This window comes from Marmota marmota, unplaced genomic scaffold, assembly GCF_001458135.2.
Source record: "Marmota marmota marmota unplaced genomic scaffold, marMar, whole genome shotgun sequence".
NCBI classification, from domain to species: domain Eukaryota; kingdom Metazoa; phylum Chordata; class Mammalia; order Rodentia; family Sciuridae; genus Marmota; species Marmota marmota.
The window spans coordinates 3070716-3087772 of record NW_025999983.1 but is presented as its reverse complement, the minus strand read 5'-3'; the positions used below and the strand labels follow the sequence as shown (position 1 = coordinate 3087772).

At 45.8% G+C, this 17057-nt stretch overlaps 1 protein-coding gene and 1 non-coding gene across 2 annotated transcripts in view; one reads left to right on the top strand and one right to left on the bottom strand.

Moving 5' to 3' along the window:
• Pde10a (phosphodiesterase 10A) overlaps positions 1–17057 on the bottom strand; it is a 522815-nt gene that overhangs the window by 263829 nt on the left and 241929 nt on the right. The gene's annotated exons all lie outside the window — the stretch shown is intronic.
• Positions 8616–8718, top strand: LOC125617647. The gene has a single exon (XR_007348733.1). It is a non-coding gene; the product is annotated as a U6 spliceosomal RNA (small nuclear RNA).

Here is a 17057-nt window from a genome sequence, read left to right as displayed (position 1 = left end):
CCCTCCTCGGCCGGCCAGTCGGCCCGAGCGCCTGTCTGGTCCTCCTAGCCTGTCTCCCAAGCCCCTCCCGGCCCGGTCTTCACATCGTGCTCAGCTTCGGGTGCTGAAGGATCCCGGGTTGGGGGCGAGTCCCGGGTGACCGCGACTGGCTACTGGCTGGCACGCACAATCGGCGTCCTCCCCGCACGGGCGAGGGTCTGCGGAGACGCTGCCTGCAGGCGTGGCGTGGTTAGTGCGCGCTCCGGCAGCTGAGCCTCGGTGCCTGACCCAAAGCAGCAGAGAAAAGCGCCGCAGTGCCGCTGCCCGTGGAGGCGGCGGTGGCGGCGGCGGCAGAAGACGCCCACTGGCGGAGCAGTAGCTCCCCACGCTGCCGCCGCCCGCGCCCACGTTGCGCGCTCGCTGGGACTGCCCCACGGCGCCAGGGCCCCACACGCCCCTGCTCTGTGAGCACCTTGGGCTCCCCGGACCCGCTAGCGGGCGGGGGAACTGCTGCGTTTCTGCTGGGCGTTGTCACCTCCGGGTTCGGTGTTCCAGATTCTAAACCCGCACCCCTGCAGATGTTCCAGCTGTGTGCTGTTGGACTGGCCATGTCTGCTGTGGGTTTCCGAGCCAGGGAATCCTCCCGTTGGCGGGCCAGCAGCTCCAACTAGCACTGCTCAGTCACAGCCCGCAGGAGGGGAGTTCGAACTTAGACATGGGGTAGTTTAAATGAACTCATAGTGTTTCCAATAAACTTAAGGTTTGAAAGAAGGTCCATCCCCAGGACTCCCTCTCCGATTCCCGCTTTAAAACGAACTTAGTGTGCACGAGCTGTTTGTCACGGTGGGAATAGAGAATGGAAAGAGCAAACTATGGCTCAAATACTGAAAACTGAGATCATCGCCCCAAACCCTGAAGGCCGCCTCATCACCCGCGGCTTCTTGTACTCCCCTCCTGTAGCCACGAATCCAGACAGCTGTAATTGCAGGGAGCTGTGCCTCTGAATGAGCACTCAGAACAAGTTGCTGCAGAAGTTTGGAGAAGTTGGAGAGCCCAAGCGCACAGATGCGCAGGTGTCCGCCTTCTGGCAGGCACTCGCAGCGGGTTCACCACGACGTGCCAGGTCCCAGGTCCCAGTGGAAGGCGGTGATCCTGCAGCCCCAAGTTGGAACGGGCTGTGCGAACACCCCGGACTAGGTCACCATCCCTAGTGGGTAGCACGCGCGCCACATTCCAGTTTTCACGGAGGACAAGATGGTCACTGGAGCGCGAGGCTTGCGCGGCTGTGCAACCGCTCTACCCACACAGGGCTGGGGCCCGACCCTGGCTTCCCGCCCCTGCCTCTTTCTCGCCCCGCACACTTTCTTCTCTCCAGTTTTGCGTGCTTTTTATTTCGAACTGGGCTGCAGACTCCTCCCTTGTCAGTGCTTTTCCCGACTCCCATTCACACCCCCAACAGGGTAAAGGGCATATCTGCATTCGCACCAAACCAAGAGGGTGGACCCCAGGGACTTGGTGTCAATACCAGCGGCTGGGTGACTCCTGGACCGACGCTGCGTGTCGCGTGTAAAGGGGCGCCAGTCCGGACACTCAGGTCGAAACTCCTAAATTTGCGAACCAAGAAAATGATTCTGGCAACTCTTACCTTAGGGACTGGGGGTGTGGTGCTTTTGCTTTTGTTTGTTTCTTTGTTTTTCCCACCAATATAAAAACTAGATAAGTTGGAGCAATGCCACCTGATCTCCGCGCAGCCTCCCGGCTCGCAGCTTCTCCCATCGCTCAGACCCGACACTTGTTACTTCGCTTCAAACCGCAGTTGGAGCAGGTTGGGGACTGGACTCTCGCGCAGGAAAGGGCTTCCACATATTTAGGGAAGATGAGTTTCTCTTCGTAGTGTTTATTGTTCGTTCCTTTACAGGCATAACATTTCTCCTTGCCTTTTAAGGTTTACCAGTTGCAATTTTTTGGAGTTATTGAAGCGATTTCCAGTTACAAAAAAAAAAAAATTACATTTAACTTGAATGCAAGCCACTTTGCCGGTTTAGGGGGAGGGGTGGAAAATACCAAGTATTTGTTCTGTGAGTCTTTGTTAAATCAGGACGCAAACTCCCGAGAGTGCTCTTTAACCCTTTTCCAGAAGCAACCTTCTTTCCACGTTTTATCCTTCTTTTCTCCAGTTGGCTTGCTGGAAGAGAAACATTTCCTGGACAGAGTAAAAAATCACAAACCATGACAACGGAAAAGGAACAAATTAAGGAGAAGTTTAAAGATTAGCAATTAAATTTTGATCTACGGTCTTCCTGATGAACACAGGCGTCCTTGTTGGTTCATTTAAGCCTCTGCCTTTCTTCAAGAAGTATCCTTTAGTTATAGATGGGAATTACAGAGGGCTCAGGTGTTGCTACACATGGAGAACGTGTTTCTTGAGGATTTTTTTTCTTCCCTTTCAGTTTCTCTAGTGATATATCAGAAAAGGGAGCAGACTGTGTCACTAAACACTTGTTACTCCAGACTTTTTATGGCCCATAACTGAGTGAACACTGCACTGTGACAGTCCACCTGAAGTTAACACTGCCCTTACATGTCAACTGTCATCAGATTACTGTACAATTTAGCCATGACTATAATTCTTAGAAGCAACCGAAGAGAGATGGTGGAAATCCAAACTCTTGCAATGCTCTCCTAAAGGAAATTATTTTCCTAACTCCCAGATGAGGAAATGCTAGACCTAATTGCAAGGCATAAAATCTAAAAGAATTAAGGTAACAAGAACAAAATTGTCAAGCCTGATGATGACCATATCTGGTAACTCAACATTTTAAAAGAATGTGAAGCATTTGTCTATGCCCTTTGCCAAGGAAAATGATCAGGAACGAGTTTCATGTTTAAAATGAAGCCTTACATCAGTGCACCTAGGCAAGGGCAAGTATATTTAAGTTTTGTAAACTTTCTTCCCCATATTGTAATTTTAAAATAAAGTTAATTTTATATTGCTTTTGGTATTTTATGTCTAAAGTTTCCTGTAAGATAGAGATGATACTTTCCTTCTTTGAATTATATGCTTATAAAAGACATTAACACAGCCCAAGTTAGAGCCTAAGAATCTTTGAATGATGATATTCTTCAAAAAAATATAAAATTTCTAATAACCATGCATTGTGCTCAACAACCTAACTGTAATAGTTCATAACTTGTGTGGTTAATATTTTATATTTTTATAAATTTATAAGCGTGTGTCTTAACTGGTTTTAATTTGCAACAAATGAAATTAATGCTTATGTTTATAGCTGTAAATTTTACATCAGTGATTCTTGAAAACCCTGCTCTTTTTTTGAAGATGATAATGATTTGTATTTATAATATAAAAACAAAGGTTAATTAAATGTTAATTAACCTACTTAATGGATAAGGTCTGATAAAAGGGCATTTTCTTTTTACCTTGGCTTTAGTTTTTGTGATTTACTTAAAACAGATAGCAAAATAACTCATAACCAAGGGGCTTATTGTTCCCAAGTCAGGCTGTTCAATTTAATAGGTGGTAAAGTATCATTGTATGTCATGCAGGTGTGATCATGCAAACTCTGCCTTCTCAGGATTCAGTATCATGCATGCAAAATGGAGCTCAGCTTTCAGGTATCTATTCATGACCTCCCAAGGCCACTAAATCCTTCCCTATTGGTTCTGAGTTTGTCTTACCTTCAATGTTTCTCAAGCTAATTCATCATAGCTTTGTTGTCTGTACTCCTGGAACTTAAGTATTCTATCTGCATCTGTTAACAGGCTACATTGAATCTTTTCAAAAGAGAGTTAATGCATACATGATTTACATTGATGATCCAGTTTTAAACAACATGACATCAGGCGTCTTACCATCCTCAACATTTAATAAAGGGCAGCACACAACCAGCACTCAATAATTGCTATCCTACCTGTCACCTGCATGCCAACTGATCACAAAGCTCTATTACTGCTGACACTAATAAATCTTGACTAAATTGAGGGATGCATGCTTACAGTATCGTCATAGTCAAGCCTAAAAAGACAAAAACAAGTCTATTATATTTCTAGTAAAAAAAAAAATTCATTAGAGTCAACACCTTGAATGGACAGTCTTAAAAACAGACCAAAGGCAATAAAAACAACTCAGCTACTACTCACACTCCTAGATCTTCAACTTCAATTAAATTACGCTTACAAATTCATATTGCTAGATTTTCAGTTTCAGTTAGTTTACTCTTATAAATTCAAACAAAGTAATTATAAACCAAATTTTAATTTTATTTTCACTTTATGTTATCAAACAAGTAAAACCAGTATAAGTTATATCTGTCTTTATTTAATAAAAACCAAATGTCCAATTTTCAATTAGATTATTTTTATAATACACAACTGTTAAGACATGAGTATTCCAAGTACATCCCAAGTATCTGTTTCATCAGAAAAAAGGGTTTCATATTCCTTCGTTAAAAAAAGATGCAGGTAGAAATTTTCACTAGTCAAACTGAAACATTTCACTCTTTCCTGAAAATTACCTCTGTGTTATGGCTGTGAATATCCAGCTCTGAGATCACTAGTGTTAAAAAGTACTATCTTTTTTTCAAAAGACACTCAGTACTGTATCCTTGTGATAACTGTGTGCACGTTAGCACGATGAGTAATGCAGCTGGGCTGGGACACAGAGCTGTATTTCAAATACTCGCCATTCCGAGACAGCAAACCACCTTGGAGAGTGCTGAAGTGAGTTTCGGTTCTCAAAACCAGAAGCAAACTAGGATGGGGCCAGGAGCTCAGTTCAATCAGCATTTCCACCCAAGCTTTATAAGTCAGATGGATTAATTTTGTTTGAGATTCAAACCAATGTGACAAAATTATATCTCAAAAACTTAATAATAAGCTTAACGGAAAGAAAACATTTCTTTCAGAGAGCTGAAAGTCCAGTTTAAGGTATTTGAGTAGGAAGGGAACATGGCGGGCGGAGGCATTAGAGGCAGAGCATTGGCTCCTTGATGGATTGCAATGGCCAAAACCTACAAATTGTCTGCTGTGATTCCTGTGAACACCTTATGTACCAGGGAGCATGCAGGTTCAGCAGGGGTGCCCAAGTGGCCCTTGTGTCTGTCCCCATGAGTTATAGTGTGATGCTTCAATTGTGTAGTGTTAAAGTTGTTTGAGATAAGTAGGTTTTCATTTGCTACTCAGGAACCTTTCTCTTGAAAACATTTTAATTTTAATAGCCATTTTTTGACATGGGCCTTGACAAAGGGTCAGAGGTACAAGATAAAGAAATAATGATGGATTCTCCAGCTGTGTCTCAAAAATAAGAATCAGGATGGCTTGCTTCATCCAGAGAACTGATTCCCTTCTGCAAATTTCACAGACACAGCAAGACACGGCCTGAGGCACAAGTGGCCCTCTGAGCTTCCTTCCCATTTGGACCAGAATTGAATGGGCATTCAAGGCCCCATAGCTGGGGTAGGGTCATTCACACAGGGGAGCTTCCCTGGCCTCAGTCTTTGACCTGTGAACAACTGACAGGTTCCTCCTGAGCTGCTCCTATTAAAGTGCCCAAAGGGGAAGGAGCATGAGCTCAAGGCAGTAAGGTCCTTACGCTGTTTTGGGACAGTGTCCAGGCTTCTTTTCCAGGATGGGAAGAACCTAGTGTGGACTGTGAGCACACACCATCCTACAGCATCTACTAGAGCAAGCAGTTAAGTAGAACTTCCTATATTAATCTTTCAAAATAGATCCTTTGAGGAAAGGTCACTTACGGAAGACAAAAGATCAGCAGCCTTGGCTTTTCAACACTTTTTCCTCTATGTGACTTGACAGAGAGACAAAGAAATTATCCTGCCTCTATCAGGCGGGAAGTGGTAAGAAGAGGCCTTTGAGACGAGAGGGCATGTCTTCCACTATCCCTGGTCACATTCATTTACTGGGTTCAGAATGGGTTCACTGAGGGTGCCTGTACTCTCCTCACACTGCAGCCATGGATGGAGGCGATGTCTCCCTCCTGCTGCTTTCTCCCTTGTGTTCCATGCAGAGCAAGGAACATTTCAGCAGTGACTCCATCGGGACTCCGCTCTGTCCAGTGGTGTACGCCAGGGTGCATCCCGAGACCAAGAAGCCTCCTGAACTCAAACAGTGGTCTCTGCACCTGACGCCAGGTCTCCAGTCCCACTACCGTGCCCTGCTGTGGCATGAAAGTCTACTTTCCCCCCTTCTCCCTCCAGCACTCCAATTCTGGTAGATATTTTCATTGGAAATTTCCAGAATTGCACTCAGGAGTCTTGTTGTCCTGGTGCATTATCCTGTCCTGTGCCTAGATGTTCAGAACCACCCCAGGTAAGGAATTTTGTACCTTCAAATAATCTGCCATCACTGCTAGCAGTAATAAATAAATGTATTCTGAAAATTATAATTTCATGTATATATATATATATATATATATATACACACACACACATGTACACACACATAGTTAACATAACCCTCTAGTACAGTAAACATACTAAAAAGTCAAGGGTATTCTACTAACTAGAAATGGCCATAAGAAGTCTTGATTTCTCTCTCTCTCTCTCCCTCTCTCTCTCTCTCTCTCTCTCTCTCTCTCTCTCTTCCTTGTACTGTGGATTGGACCCAGGGACACTTTAGCCCTGAACTTCGTCCCCAGCCCTTGGCACTTTTTATTTTGAGACAGGGTCTAACTAAATGGCCCAGGTTGGCCTCAAGCTTACAACACTTCTGCTCTGGCCTCCTGAGTTGCTGGGACCATGGGACTCCCTGCTTATTTCAAGACCTCCATCTGCTGTGCCTTGGAACCTCAGGTTGAAGGACACACAAGCATCAAGGTGTAACTTTGGTCCAGCTGGGTCCCAGAAGTCTGGGGCCTTTGCTGAAGCCACCACCTGGCCTGTGGCAAGCTCCAGGTTAAGGTGGCTCCTGGGGAGTTACAGAGGGAAAGCTCGGAGGGACAAACATCGGTTCATTCTGGGTAGACTTTATGTCCGCTCCGTCCCAAAGGCCCTGAGGAAGCCTCTGGTCTTGCAGTGAGCATTGTGATCTGAGAACTTTTGCTTTAATGCATGTAGACTGGCCCAGCCTTCTAGGCTTCCCAACATGAGTCACCCAAGAATGCATTTGAGTACAATGCAGGGCACACAGGTGTTTCGCAGCAATTAGGCCATCGTTACCATCGGCTGGAGCTGCTGATCCATCCATAGCATGAAGCACCACTGAGGGCACTGAGAAATGACAGAAGGTCTCAACTCACATTCGATGCATTTGATGAAAAGGTTAGGCAACGTTACCATCTGAATTCTGGATGGTTCTCCTCCTTGATTAAAAAAACGATATTGAACTATTAAAACCAAGGTAATCATTGATTTTTGTCTGATAATCCTAAATAACTGACAAATTAATCATGATATAATCACCTTAATTTAAATATTAACATTTCCTCTAAGACATTTTTCTGGTCTCTGGAGTAGCATTGTGTATTGGGAAGCTGGTCAGGTTGGAGGGTGGTAGAGAGGACTGGAGATTCCTGGGATCTTAGAATACTCCAAATTACCAGTGGTAGTCTGCACTTTCTGTAAAGAGAATGGGGATGAATGTACTAAAGCAAATTTAGAAGTTAATGTGGCATGGGACCTGCTGGGTGAATTACAATAGTGTCTCAAAATCTGAAGGAGACCTGGTTCATTTTCCCTTACAATGGCAATGTGTCTCTGTTGATTGCATTTCAGGGCCTTGTCTCCAATGTCTGAAGACTAGCCAGCGGACTCTCTGACCCACTGTCAGATCCGACTACCCTGAGGAGAGAGCTGGTTGCAGAGGTTTCAATGTATCAATATGGAATCCCTCTTTTTTGGCAAGAAGTTCCCTATTTTTTAATGGCACCAAATTTTGTACTGTGGTAAGATATGCATCACATAGAATCTACCCACGTACCATGGTCAGTGGCACTAATTTCTGTGGCACTGAGCACTCTGACAAGGTTGTGCAACCAGCCAGACCCAAGCTTCTCTCGGTCCCATGAACACTAACTTCCCATCACCACCAGCACCGACTTTGAGGATCAGGAGCAGAAAGACAACCAGAGGGACGAGACGAGGCCACGGCAGAAGCAGGAAATGAAGGGAGTTCTCCAAGCTCAGAGGGTGATTTCATGAAGGGGAAGACAGCCCATGGAAGCTGGTTCTGGATAAAGGTGAGAGCTAACTACATTGTCTGGTCTGGAGGTGAGATGTAGAGTGGTGGACGCAGAATCCAACCGCAGGGCTCTGGGGAAGAATGGCAGGCGGCAGCCAGGGTCCTGCTGGCCTGCACTTACCCTGTTATTGTTATTATTATTTTTAGCACTTTTGAAACATTTAAGTAAAACAAAAACACAAGAATTGTGATATCTATGGGGCACCACGTGATATTTTGATACACGTATGCATGTACAACATTTAAATGAAGGCTAACCTATGTATCCCCTCAAACAGTTTTTATTTCTTTATAGTAAAAACACTCACATCACCACGAAACACAGGTAAAGTCTGATTTTTTTAATCTGATTTATACAAATTTAATATGAAATTTCAGAAGAGAGAGAGAGCAATACAAAGGAGGTCAATACACTCATTAAGCTATTGCCGGGAATGCATGTGTACTAAAATTGGAATAGTACAGAGGAGATGAGCACGCTCCCTGCACAAGGAAGATACGCAAATTCATGAAGTGTTAAAAAAAGAAAGATATTGCCATGAATACTGAAGATCAATACTGCTTACATTTAGAACTTGATTCTGTTTATGAGAGCTTATCAGACTCACTAATAACAAAGGTTTTCATCACGTCTATATTTTACTGGTCATGGCGTAAAGCCATGACCATGAACATGACCAAAGCCTTCAGAAACCATCCCGGCAAGCCACCAGGACAGGGCTTGGAGCTCGTCTTTACCGGATTCCAAATCACACCCCATCACAGTGAGTTCGGCCGGGTTCCCACCCAGCCCACTCCACTCGGCCATTAAGTATGAACTAACCCCCAGCAAGTCCCAGACCTGCCGCATCTAGGTGACGGGACCCAGAAAGCAGTCACCAAGCATAGCAACTCCAAAGGAGATGGGACGTGTGGAACTGCGAGCTTTCCAACAGGCACACTAGACTGGAGAAGGGAAGGGTACCCACATTAGAGGTGAGCACTGTGGAGCCCATCTGTGAGAGTCTGCACCCTTGCGGGACATTGCATGGAACTTGACAAGACTCCAGAACTTCCTCCAGGAGTCTACAGCCCACTCTGAGGCACATTTCTCCAAAAGTAGAAAAGCCTCGTCTTCCTGTAGTTTTGATTTCCTTTTACATCATGGCAGGTGTATGGTTACTAGCCACTGTAGCTTCTCTGTTGGATTTGGAAAGGCAAAGGTTAAAGCCAGGTTTCTGCCACGGGCTGGGGACAGGGGCTGGGCCAGGCAGGGACCCTGAACCCTTTCCTCAACCCCACAATTTGGTCCTCTCCCTCACTTTTTCATTTAAAAGACTCAGTTTATGTGTGTGTGTTTTAAAGTTCTCCTGTTTTATATATTATTAGTTTCCTCTATGAATTCTCTCTTCACAGTTTCCTCTTTTGTTTTCTAATTTTTATTATGTGAACTTGGCTTCTTTATTTCCCCTCTGTCTTCCTCAATACTGAAGACATTTCCATCTATACATATTCCTCTGAGTTGTGCTTGTAGGAATACCACAGGTTTTAGGATACTTTTTCATTTTTTTTTTTGAAATCTTTTTAGTTGTAGATGGACACAATACCTTTATTTTATTCATTTTTGTGTGGTGTTGAGGATTGAGCCTGTGCCTCATCCATGAGAGGAGCTCTCTACCACTGAGCCCCAGCCCCAGGCACCGGCCCCTCTACTTTTATGTCACTGGGTGATTCTTTTTTTTTTTTTTTTGAAATGCAAGTGTTTTTATTGGCAGGAGGGGGGTGGCGGTTACCAGGGATTGAACTCAGGGGCACTCAACCACTGAGCCACATTCCCAGCTTTATTTTGTATTTTGTTTAGAGACAGGGTCTCACTGAGTTGCTTAGTGCCTTGGTGTTGCTGAGGCTGGCTTTGAACTTGAGATTCTCCTGCCTCAGCCTCCTGAGCTGCCCGACTTGAAATGCATATGTTCTTCATAACAAAAGCCATGTCAGGAAGAGATGGAGAGGTCTCCTGCCTCCTGCAGAGTCGGGAGGATGCAGGGCATAGTGCCAGCTTCTGTTCAGCCCTGTGGAGGCCTCATGGAAGGAGTGTGTGTGAGAGACAGAGAGAGATCACATGGGGAGACGGGAAGCCAGAGCTTGCTGGGTGGTTTCAATTACAGTTTTCATATAGAGCACATCCGCTTTGATCCATGGGTTATGTAGAAGTATTTCTAGGTAGATTAGAATATTTTCAGACATATTATTATTATTATTATTTGGATTATTTAAAAGAATGTGGCCTGTAAAACTGCTAATTTTAATATATTTTTTAAAGTGCTCTTGTTGTGCACACATATGATCAAACTTTATAATGTTCTGCAGGGAAGGAGAGTGAGCTGCTCAGACCCACACAGAAGCCCCTGGTTCTGTTCCAGGGACACATTGCTGGGTTTAGATCTTGCTTTTGCCTCCTTACTGTTGTATCTCCCTGGACAAAACACAGTATTTTTCTGAGCCTCATCATCCATCTTGAGAAGGGAAGCAAGAGGAATATTCACCTATTCCAGTTGCCATGAGAATTATTTAAGATTATGTGTATGCAAAAGTGCTGAGACGCAGCACTCAGCTGGTGGAAATATTACCAAAAAAAAAAAAAAAGTGGAAAGAAGAACTTTGGTCTCCGCAGTTGGAACAGACCTGGTTTTGAATCCTAGATCCACTCATCCCAGCTGCCCTGGGGCCAGTCATTTCACGGTTCTGAGTTTTCCCAGGATGGACAGTGGGGTTGACGTAGGAGAAACTGTGGGGATTTAGTGGGGCCCATGGTGGAGTCGGCCCCCTGCACTGGGCCTGCTGTTTTTACGAGAACCACCCAAAGAGACAACATAGCTAAGGAGCTTGAAGCCTAACTCCTCATTCCCAGGGCCACCATGTCAAAGGACAGTGAGCTCAACACCTAGGACGGACTCCAGCAGGTCCACGTGCTGGCATTGCCTGTCAACAGTAGCAGAGGCAGGACGCGGGCTGGGCGTCTTCTAAGGCTCAGCACCAGCTTCCCACACTGACGTCCAGGTAGGACTGCCTCGTGGGGACATCAACGAAGCCAGGACAAGTGTGGGCTTCTCTGAGCCTTCTCTCCCTGCCCAAGCTTGGACCTTGGCCTCCTTGCTGAGCCCTGGCCCTGTTTATCCAGCACCCACAACTGTGGGGTCCAACTGCAGCCAGGACCTTTTCTTCCAAGACAAAGGATCCTGTCGTCAAGCTTAAATCTTCAGAATAAGCATCTTAGATGAAAAAGGAAGGTGAAGCTCTCAGGATATTTTGATACAAGTACATAGTGGTTTTATCTAGTCCTCAACTTGCCCTAAAAATCTGGCTGAATTTGTGATATACATTTATTATTCTGCAAACAAAAAAATCTTACATTTTTTTCCAAGCCTGATATTTAAATATCTGCTTTGTTTCCTTGTTTTTGAATTGGAACACAGACTAAGCAAAAAGGCCAAATCATAAAACTCCATATTTTATTCCTGGAAAAGTCAATAAGATTGGACTATGTGACAGCAGGACATCAGCATTGTTTACTGATGCATGGATCAATAAATAAGGGTTTATTTTCATTATATAAGAGTATAGTATATTATTATCTCAGTATATTATAGGTATGGAAAAATAAACATAAGTCTTCCAAATAACAAATTCCAATTTCTTACAGATTTGTGTTCTATATTTAGTTGGAAAAAGATCATTTTAGGGCCAAGGTTGTGGCTCAGCGGTAGAGCACTTGCCTGGCACATGTGAGGCACTGGGTTCGATCCTCAGCACCACATAAAAATAAACAAATAAAATAAAGGCATTCTGACCCTCTACCACTACAAAAAAATTTTGAAAAGATTACTTTAAATCAGATGTACAATGTTCTCAAGTTATTTGTATATGGAACCCCCAGAAGGGATTTGCAAGGGTCCCCCACTCTTCCTAGGGCACCTCAATCGGGCAATTAGAAAAGCCCAGAGGTGCTGCTGGACAGGGGTTAGAGGCCACCGAGTGCGACCTGTCACAGCAGGCTGAAATCATCATTCATCCATTTGGCAAACCACTGGGTGTCTGCTGCATACCAGGCGAAGTGTGAGGCCATGGGCACCTGAGCGGGGCAGACAGACAGAACGCTGCTCTTTGGAGGCTTTTATTCTAGAGTGGGAATCAAAAGCAATGAATTACAGAATAAGTGAAATCATCAGGTGACAGAATGAAGCCGTGGGCAGGTGAGCCGAGGCGTCCCTGGGAAGCTGAGGTGTGAGCCCAGGCTGTCAGAAGGACCTCGAGGAGCACCCAGGTCCCTGTGCATGGAACAGGCAAGCAGGGAGGGGGTGCGGCAGACCACAGGTGAGGGCCAGCGCAGGCCCTGGATGTCGGTCATTCCTAATGAAGTGGGGAACTGTGGGTGGGCTCACATGACCTGATCACCCTCAGGTCATGTGTATTTTTGTCATCAAGTGCACTGGAAGGTCGTGGTGCCCCAGGACTGACCATCCACACCATAGCCCCTCCCCACATGTCAGGATGAGCCTGGAACCCTGGGAGTGAATAGAATCAAGATCTTCACAGGGGTGGAAGGTGTCGGGGACCCTGCGGGGTTTCCTCCAGTAGTACAGACACTCTCTTATTCCCAAGAAATCAGACTGTTCTGATAACTTTCAAAGAAAAAGTACAAAGTCTTGTTTGAATGACCTATTTTCTTCTTTCCTGTGATGTTTAATTTCATGTGTCCACTTGGGCCAGGCCATGGTGCCCAGTCGTTTGGTCAAATGTCAGTCTAGATGTTACTGTGAAGGTTTTTCTTTTTCTTTTTCTTTTTCTTTTTTTTTTTTTAGATGAGTGAAGAACGTCTAGATTGGTCAGCTTCAAATAAAGCCAATGACTCTCCGTAATATGGGTTGGCCTCATCCAATCAGTTGAAAGCCTCAAGAGTGAAAACTGAGGTTTCCTTAGGAGGAGGAAAAGCTATATAGCACCATCTCTTCCCAGGAGCACCAGCTGTCCTGCCTGGACTGCAGATTTTAGACTTACCAGGTCAATTGCATTAGCCAATTCATTAAAATCTCTGTGTGTGTAAATGGGTGTGTGTGTGTGTGTGTGTGTGTGTGTGTGTGTACATATGCATGAATGTATGTCTTCTTCGTATACATGTGTTTATGTATATGCATACATGTATATATTTGTTGATACATAAGGGTATAAAAGTGCATTCGCATGTGTCTGTGTATGAACATATGGACCAACATGGGTGTTTGTGTGTGCATCTCCCCTTTGGCTTGGTTTCCTAGGAGAGCCGAGGCTGACAGGCTTTCTTGTGATTGTAGCCATTATCAAGCTACCACCTTTGTATTCAGATCTTTTTCTCATGTATTCTAGGGGGAAAAAAATCTTTATCTTTTTAGAAGCTCTAGCCCTTTGGGGTTTCTTTTTAAAATTTAAACTAGGAGTGGGAAAGCTCAAATCCTCATTATTATTTCACTTGTATTCGAAATAAAGTTATAAAAGCCTGTCTCCCTCTGCTTAGCCTGCCCATGGAAGTCTCCTGGGTGCTGTGGGGACCCTGGTCCCAGTCAGGGCCAGCTGCAGCAGGAATCTCAAACCAGGCCAGATCCCAGCCCTCCTCCACCCACGCTCAGCCTCCCCTCCCTTCTGCTCTCTTTGTACTAACAGGTTTTGTACATTAGCTCTTACCAAAAAAGAAAAAAAAGTCCTTTGAATGATAAATTAGCATGCACATTCTTTCCTATGTGTGGCGGAAATTCTATCCTAGCAACAGGCACCTAATCCTCCGTCACCCAGCAAGGATCTCTGGAAATCAGTCAATATGTCCAGATTCTTCCAGGTCCTTCCTGTGAAGGAATGCCGATTAGTGGAAGAAGAGGAGCGGGTGTCTGGGGGAAACTGAGTTTCCCTGGGGATGCTTTGAGAACGTGTGATGCCTGCGGGATCCAAGTCTCAGCAGGTAGCCTGTGGGGGGCTTAGGGCCCACCTGCCTGTTGGGTCAGGGTGGTCCTCTCAGTTCATCTCCAGAGCAACCCCAGGTCGGATGCACAGAGCTCCTCTGCACTGTGAAGTGACCAGGGAAGGTGGGGGTGCCTTAGCTCTATTTAGGGAATAGCTTGATTTCACCTGCTCCTGACTCAGTGTTTCAATGCTGCAATAGCCTCGGATGCTGCAGGGAAAAAATCGGGCCTCTAAGCTCAGCCAGAGAAAGGGAAGAACCGTCTCCCAGCCTTCCAGCAAGTCTGGGATAGGCTATCAGACTGGAAACTCTTTGGAAAGGGAGCTGGATTCTAACACAGCTCTCGCCCTCTACCCCAGGGGCTGGGACCTGCCTCTTCCTCCCGACCTCAGCAGATGCTGTCCACTAAAGAAGCCTGGGCTCCCACAGCGGGCAGAGATGGGAGTGCCCAGAAGTCCTTGGCAGTCTCCTTCAGGTCAAAGGCTCTTCTTCACAGTCCAGAAAAAGATGGATGGTGAAGTTGGACGTGAAATAGCTGACGGTCAAGTGCTGTTGACCTGTGGAAAGGGTATTTTTACATGGTTCAGCTTCATGCACATTTATACCCTCTGGTTTTTTTTCCCTCTTAGGACACAGAGCCACAGATTTCTGGGGTCCAATGTAGAGATGCAGAGAGAAAATTTGGCAAGTGGCACTTCTGGAACAGTCTCCATCTCATGGTTACTATGGAAGCTGCTGGGTAGTTGCTGTTGAGTACTATTGGGTCCCACTATGGGTGCTGCTGAGGACTGCTGGGTCCCTCTGTTGGTGCTGGTGAGGACCACTGGGTACCCACAGTGGGTGCTCTGACATACCCCTGGAGACCACGGTGAGTGCCCTGTGAGGTACACCAGTGGGGCCAAGATGGGCAAAGAGCCCCATGAATCTGGTCTTGGTCTTTCCTCTTAAGGAGTACAACATCTAATTGGGGAAATATTAACAAACGTCATCATGAAATTTCCTGTTGGAAGCTTTGGAAGTAATGTAGCAAAAACATTTAAGGCCAAATGTAATATTTTGCATGTTCTAAGATTTAAGTGAGTTGCTGCCAAAAGAGCAAAAATGATCAGCACTCCACGGAGAGGCCCAGGGGATGCCACACTCTCCCTGTCACAGAGGGCAAACTTACAGTTATGATTTGAGGTACTGCCTCTGGAGAGAGGCACCTCTCAAGTACACCAAGAAAAAATAATGGAGCATTGTTGACACATTGACCTTGAACTCAGGTCATGATCGGCAGACTACTTTCAGGTAAAGACAAGGAAATCTTGTTGGATTTCTGCCACTGTGTAGCACAGATACACAAAAATGCTTCCTTTCCCGATGCTCACTACTTTCCACACCCATCTCCTCCCACATGTGTTAGGTGAGCGGCTTGAGGCAAGTGCTTCTTGGCACTCATACTTGGCACTGCTGTGGAGCCTGTGGCCCTGGAGCCCAGCTGGCTTTGGAAAGGCACGTGCAGCGCACTGGGTTCGAAGGCACAGAGGCCTTTCCGCACCAGCATGGGGGAGGCTCGGACCTTCCTTTGCCGTCTCAGTGCCATGTTCTGAGCGCTGCAGGCCCACCGTGTCCATCATGCCCATGGGACAGGAAGTGGAGTCTGTGATTAAGTCAGATTTCCAGATGATGAACTGAGACATTTGCTCTACAAAAAGGAATTTTAAAAGCCAGTTTTCCTAATCTGTAGTTCCATGTGGTGATAGAAAAAGGGATAATTTTAAGAGAAAATTTCAAAATAACATTTTTTTGGCATCAATACCAACCTCAATAATGGTCTTGGGAAAATATGTTTTGTGTCTGTGTGTATTTCCTTTGAGGCAGTGGTTCAGAATCACTAAGAGAATTTCTTAAAAATAGGTTCCTTGGCCCTAGCATTTTTGACTCAGTGGACCTGGGGTGGGGCTGATAATTTGCATTTCTAGCGAGATCCCAGGTAATGGCAGTGCACAGGGCAAGGCCAAGGCCACGTCTATCTTCTTTAAAACCTTCTAGGAAAAGTGATTGTGGACAGGAGATAGCTCACAACCGCCACTGTTTTGAAATCCCGGAATCGGCTCTAGTCTTCAGAGCCCAGGACGGTGCACCATGTGGTCAGTTCTACAGACTGACATCACTCCTGCTTGTTCTGCAGGCACATGAGTAGGAGGGAGGGAGACTCTCGGCGAGGTCCACTGAGATTCTAAACCCACTGGACAAGGCTATGTCTACTCGCACAAATGGTAATGAGCTTAATTTTTCTGAAATTACTTAAATCATCAAAGAAGAGTAGGATGCCTCCCAGAACGTGGGTGAGATTCTGGAGTTTATCTCATACGGCAATAATGAACTCCCTACAGGTTGTCCTTGCCCTGGTCTTCACTTGTTGGTTTTCTACCAGTCTATGAAGGTGACCAGAAGTCCCTATTGCCACGGACTGGTCGTGTCTGCCCCAAATTTATATGCTGAAGTCCTAACCACAGATGTCAAGAGGTGGTCCTCTGGGAGGTGATTATTAGGTCATGAAGATGGAGCCCTCACCGGTGGGACCAGTACTCTGGTAAAGGAGGCCCCAGAGACCACCCTGGCCCCTCTGCTTTTGTGACCAGGTGGGGGCCTGCCCAGGCACTGATCTGCCAGCACCTTGATCTTGGACATCTCAGGCTCCAAAACCTAGTCCTGGGCATTTTGTCACAGCAGACTAGCAGACCAAGGCACCTGCAGACCATGGTTTTCATCAACTGGAACACGAAGACCTCAACAACAAGGGGTGGACATCTGGCTGACTGCTGCTCCAGCAGGCTGTGTCTGACGCTCATGTCTGAGTGAGCGCCCCCCCCCCCGAATTCGCTCCTAGCAGACGCTGAAGCTTCCCCCTTCAGGA